Here is a 6,000-nt window from a genome sequence, read left to right as displayed (position 1 = left end):
TTTTAAATCTTATTAAGAGCATGTCTAAATAAAAAACACATGTAATCATTGTGTTCCTTGGCTTACCCAAACCCGAAAACGATACCTAGGTTATTTCTAAAGGCCAATGAAAAACTGCAAAAAATTTAAATACAGATCATGACATCCATTTCATCCATTCCATCTCCTGTTCTTTGTCTTCCTCTTACTAGTTCAAAGCTTCTTCATATGCTTTTCTTACCCCTTCCCAATATCCTCTTTCCAGCTCATTTTCAATTTGAAGGACTTCAGTTTATTCATTGTGTACACCCACATATACGTTTTAAGGTTATAAGAGCCAGAATCCATTTGGGTGTGAGGAAGAAACCAGACATGGAAGAGGAAACAGTGATTTACAGAACACACTGAAACCCTCACTCACTCACAGGATACAGTGCAGAATCACTAATGAACTAAATACATGTATATTGGAAAAACACCAAATTACCACTAGAAAGTCTATTAGACATAGTGAGAACATGCACCATCCATACCTAGGTCTCTGGGGCCATGTGGCAACAGAAATAGACCCTAAATCTTAGTGCTTTTCAAACCTATTTAAAATATAGCACACTTTCCATCACAGAAGCTCAGATCACTGCACACATTTATGAATATAATTTGGATAAAACATGAAAGGGGAATGAATAAAATATAAAAGAGCATACGATATGCACATACAAATGTGGTCAATTTGCTGTAGCTCTCATTTCCTATTCTCTTCTCTCAGCTGGTGTATTCTGCCTTGCCTTCCTTGTTTTTGTATGATGTTTTTCCCAGCAAGCATTGTGAACTGGATGACTGCATAATTAATTATACCTGGTGTTCCGAAGCTTTCATTATAATATTTGCCACCAAACAGTGACATATTATTTACGTATCTGCCACGATGTTATTTTGAAAGTTATCACGGTTTAGCTAGTTCCTCTTGTCTAGTGTCCACACACATGTCCTCCCTGTTTTATTCTTTTTTCACCTGCTCCCATTCACCAGTCTTTTCATAAGAATATAAGTTTGACAAATGAGAGGAATCATTTGGTTAGCTGATCGCTAACTTGTCCCGCTATCTCACCCTGACACTTTTTAAATGTTGTCACGGTGTATACAAAACTTGTCCAGGTAGATCATTGATCCAGCCCTTTTCTCTCATGTATAACCATCTTCTTTATAGATGCTCAAGGCTGCACTGCTGTTCTGTTCAGTTCTTGCCATATGTGCATATGCCCTAACTGTGGAGTAGCCAGAGTAAAGCCAAACAGACCAACCGAGAATGTACAAATTCCACATATAGTGAAAAGGCAGAAAATTACACTCCAATTTGTGGATCAGTACACCATGGTGCCACTCCATTTGTAACAAAACCACTAGAACACTTATTCTTGTTTGTTCTCTAACTGACAGGTGAAAAGGTATATAACACAAAAAATAAATAAAATGGATCATTGTGGAATCATACAATATGTAATGTACCATACAGTAAATGGTATAAAACAGAAAATTGCAATAGTATTGTGCAGTGAAAAAATACAACATTCAGCAGTAATGGTAATCAGCGTATTTTAGGTATTGTTTTCAGCTAAACCATAAAAAGCTCATAAATGCTAATACATAAACACATTATGCCTTGCAATACCTAACGGAAGTCTATGTAATCAGTAAAGCAGTTGCCTTCACTAATGCTTGAAGATACTGTCTCATATGCTGAATAAAATTATTCTGATGTGTTTTATACATTGCGCACGCTCATGTCGGCATGAACAAAACATTTCATTTTGGCAATTCAAAAATTTCTCTAAGTAACAACAGTGAAATATTTAATGTATGGTCATAGTGTACGTTACTTAAAGTGATATACAGTGAGACCTGTAAAGTAGCTATAAATGTATACCTACATTTAATGTAGATCAGCTTAACTTTCAGCAGCTTGTGTAATGCAGATTGGCATTGCATATACAGTCATATGAAAAAGTTTGGGGACCTCTCTTAATTCTTTGGATTTTTGTTTATCATTGTCTGAGCTTTCAAAGTAGTAACTTCCTTTTAATATATGACATGCCTTATGGAAACAGTAATATTTCAGCAGTGACATTAAGTTTATTGGATTAACAGAAAATATGCAATATGCATCATAACAAAATTTAGACAGGTGCATAAATTTGGGCACCCCAACCAGAGATATTACATCATTACTTAGTTGAGTCTCCTTTTGCAAACATAACAGCCTCTAGATGCCTCCTATAGCCTTTGAGGAGTGTCTGGATTTTGGATGGAGGTATTTTTGACCATTCTTCCATACAAAATCTCTCCTGTTCAGTTAAATTTGATGGCTGCCGAGCATGGACAGCCTGCTTCAAATCATCCTATAGATTTTCGATTAAATTCAAATCAGGGGACTGTGACGGCCATTCCAGAACATTGTACTTCTCCCTCTGCATGAATGCTTTTGTAGATTTCAAACTGTGTTTTGGGTCATGTCTTGTTGGAATATCCAACCCCTGCATAACTTCAATTTTGTGACTGATGCTTGAACATTATCCTGAACAATTTGTTTATATTGGGTTGAATTAATCCGACCCCCGACTTTAACAAGGGCCCCAGTCCCTGAACTAGCCAGACAGTCCCACAGCATGATGGAACCTCAACAAAATTTGACAGTAGGTAGCAGGGGTTTTTCTTGGAATGCGGTGTTCTTCTTCTGCCATGCAAAGCACTTTTTGTTATGAGCAAATAACTCAATTTTTGTCTCATCAGTCCAAAGCACTTTGTTCCAAAATGAATCTGGCTTGTCTAAATGAGCATTTGCATACAACAAGTGACTGTTTGTGGCATGAGTGCAGAAAGGGCTTCTTTCTCATCACCCTGCCATACAGATGTTCTTTGTGCAAATTGCGCTGAATTGTAGAACGATGTACAGATACAAGGTCTGCAGCAAGACATTCTTGCAGGTCTTTGGAGGTGATCTGTAGGTTGTCTGTAACGACAATTCTGCGCATATGCCGCTCCTGTATTTTTCTTGGCTTCCCAGACCTGCTGGGTTTAACAGCAACTGTGCCTGTGGCCTTCCATTTCCTGATTACATTCCTTACAGTTGAAACTGACAGATTAAACCTCTAAGATAGCTTTTTGTAGCCTTCCCCTAAACCATGATACTGAACAATCTTTGTTTTCAGATCTTTTGAGAGTTGCTTTGAGGATCCAATGCTGTCACTCTTCAGAGGAGAGTCAAAGGGAAGCACAACTTGCAATTGACCACCTTAAATACCCTTTCTCATGATTGGACACACCTGTCTATGAAGTTCAAGGCTTTAACGAGCTAATCCAGCCAATTTGGTGTTGCAAGTAATCAGTATTGAGCAGTTACATGCATTCAAATCTGCAAAATTACAAGGGGACCCAAATTTTTTGCACAGCTAGTTTTTCACATTTGATTTAATTTCATACAACTAAATATTGCTTCACTAAAAATCTTTGTTCGAAAAACACCCCAGTACTCAGATGTTCCTGTTATCTTTTTTGTTGAAAGTAGAGTAAATTATTATGCAGGCTGAGAGGGGTTCCCAAACTTTTTCATATGACTGTACATATCCAGGGCTGAATATGCAAAAAAATAATTTAAAAAATTTGGTAGGTTCAACCTCTAACTGTCCCTATGACTTTTACATAGACACCTTATTCATTCCAAAAGACAATTGCAGGGTTGCAGCAATTTCCACATATTAATGGGAGTCTCATATTCTCTATAGAATTGTATGGAATATACGAGGGGATCTCAGCTCCAGTCCTGGCGATCCACAATGGGTGCAGGTTTGCATTCCATGTACTTCACATTTAGAAACTTGGTATTTAATTATATGGCTAGTTAATGTTTTTATTCTTCCAGGACAAGTGACACATTTTTCATTTTCTTAGAACATTATCTATATGGTTTGTACCTCTTGCTCCTTCCTTTCTCTCTCATTTACTTCAAAATGTTGTATTAACACAGATACTTCATGATGCATGTACACAGGTTTAAATGGAAGCATGTTATCTGGAAAGCTGGTTTTTCTTTTGTCATCTACACCTCAGTTGTAAGGTGTTGGCTGGTTAAAAAAATCAGGCAATAATTAAAACCTAAATGCAGCCATTTAAAACTAAAATAGACAATTAAGGGTTCTGAATCACAATGAGTTAACTAAAGCTAAGTCCCTAAAAAACATATTGCTTTAGAAGTAAATAAATGTTAACTCAGAAAAAAATTAAAAATAAATTCAGATGGGATTTCGATTCCTGTTTTACTGTATGTTTATTGCTTCCATTTCTGATTCTTTTGTTTATGTTATTATGGCTTCTGTCTATTATTTGCATTATTCTTGCATCATTCTTTATTTTTTTTATTGTCTATGTATCAAAGTCTTTCTTATGTGCCTTGTGTTTTGTGGGTGGTTCCCCAAGAGGCAGGACCACTTGTCCATCACCATCAGGGATTACCCTCAGCACTATAATAATAAGGGATGCTTCACAAGTAACGTGACATAAGGAACAGTGTAAGAATAGCCGTGGATAGTTTTAGTTTGTGTCTGCTATTTTGTAAAGCTTTTCATTTGGCCATAACAGCAGAGAAGTACAATTTCTAATAGTATGATCGTTCATTTTTAAATAAACACATCAGTTCTTTGGCTTAATTGCCATTTGATGTGTGCCTCAGTCTTTCTATCTTGGTATTTGTTACAATATTTAAGATTATTCTATTTAACAGAAAAGAAAAAGCTTACAATAACATATATTAAAATGTGAATTGGTTCACTGATTTGAATGAATTTTTATGATGTTTTGATTTTATTAATGTCTAGTAATATGAGGCAAATTGCCTGCATTGTGAGGGTGTATCAGTTACAGCACTACGGCCATGAGGTGCGATTCCCTGAGGATTCAAGGGGATCCACGTAATATATGGCTGCGGCAGATAGATGGTCATTTCTGGAGGGTTGGAGTGGACCACGTGTCTGCCTTGGGGGTGTTGCCAACTAGGATCCTGAGCTATTTCATCATGTGGTGGGTGCGACATTGCGCTGTACCAGTTGCTTGATCCCCAACCTGACCTGACCTGACCTAGTAATAAGTAAACCAAAACATACAGAACATTTCTTTTATGAAGATTCCATGGGAATGTTGTATCATAAAGCTTTGAAACACAATATGAATTGTGTCATGGGGTCAGTGTATTGTCTCGTGCCTAGTGTAGAGTGCAAAATAATTGTAGTTACATTCTGTTAAATTGAATTTATAGATTAGATTAAATTAATTTTATTAATTCCATGGGGAAATTCAGAGCCCCATGGAAACAGTACTTCTTCTGATCTATGTTCAATCTTCAGTCAACTGAAGATAAACTAACATGAACAGCTGTTGTTTTTGAGTCAACCTATTTCTTCTTCCTCTTTTGCATTGGTCTTCTAACATGCCAAGCATGATGCCTTTAATGATCATTCTCTTCACATAGTATACAGTATTCAAAATAAGAAAGGTGACGTTTTGTCATATGAGCTTCCAAATGACTTCTAATCTTGGTTCTTCATCTTCCTGCTTCTCATATTCCTATAACATTAGAGACAGTAATATCATTTTAATAAGTCAAATCGTTGTAGGCCAGGATTTGTGGCAAGGTGCAAACCCATTCAAAGACTGTGCTCTTTGTTTTAAATCATCCACACAGCTATTCGGCTATTAATGCAGCGTTCATCCACATAATGAAGATTATTGTTTAGTCTTTCAACAATTATCACGCTTTAGTTTTCCTTCTTACAGACCTGTGTCCACAATAATTCGTACTGCATATAAACTGAACAGTTAGAATGAAAATCTGCAACTTATGCTGCACCTTTGCAAATATTAAACATTCTGATTATACTTGTTCTGTTCAAACATTTACTTCTTCAGCAGACATTTGTTTAAGGTTCAGGGACATCTGTCCTATTGTCTAGATTAGGAGGCAAAAATATA

Source organism: Erpetoichthys calabaricus, chromosome 2 (assembly GCF_900747795.2).
Source record: "Erpetoichthys calabaricus chromosome 2, fErpCal1.3, whole genome shotgun sequence".
Taxonomy (NCBI): domain Eukaryota; kingdom Metazoa; phylum Chordata; class Cladistia; order Polypteriformes; family Polypteridae; genus Erpetoichthys; species Erpetoichthys calabaricus.
The sequence above is the reverse complement of the archived record's forward strand: the minus strand, read 5'-3'. Positions refer to the sequence as shown.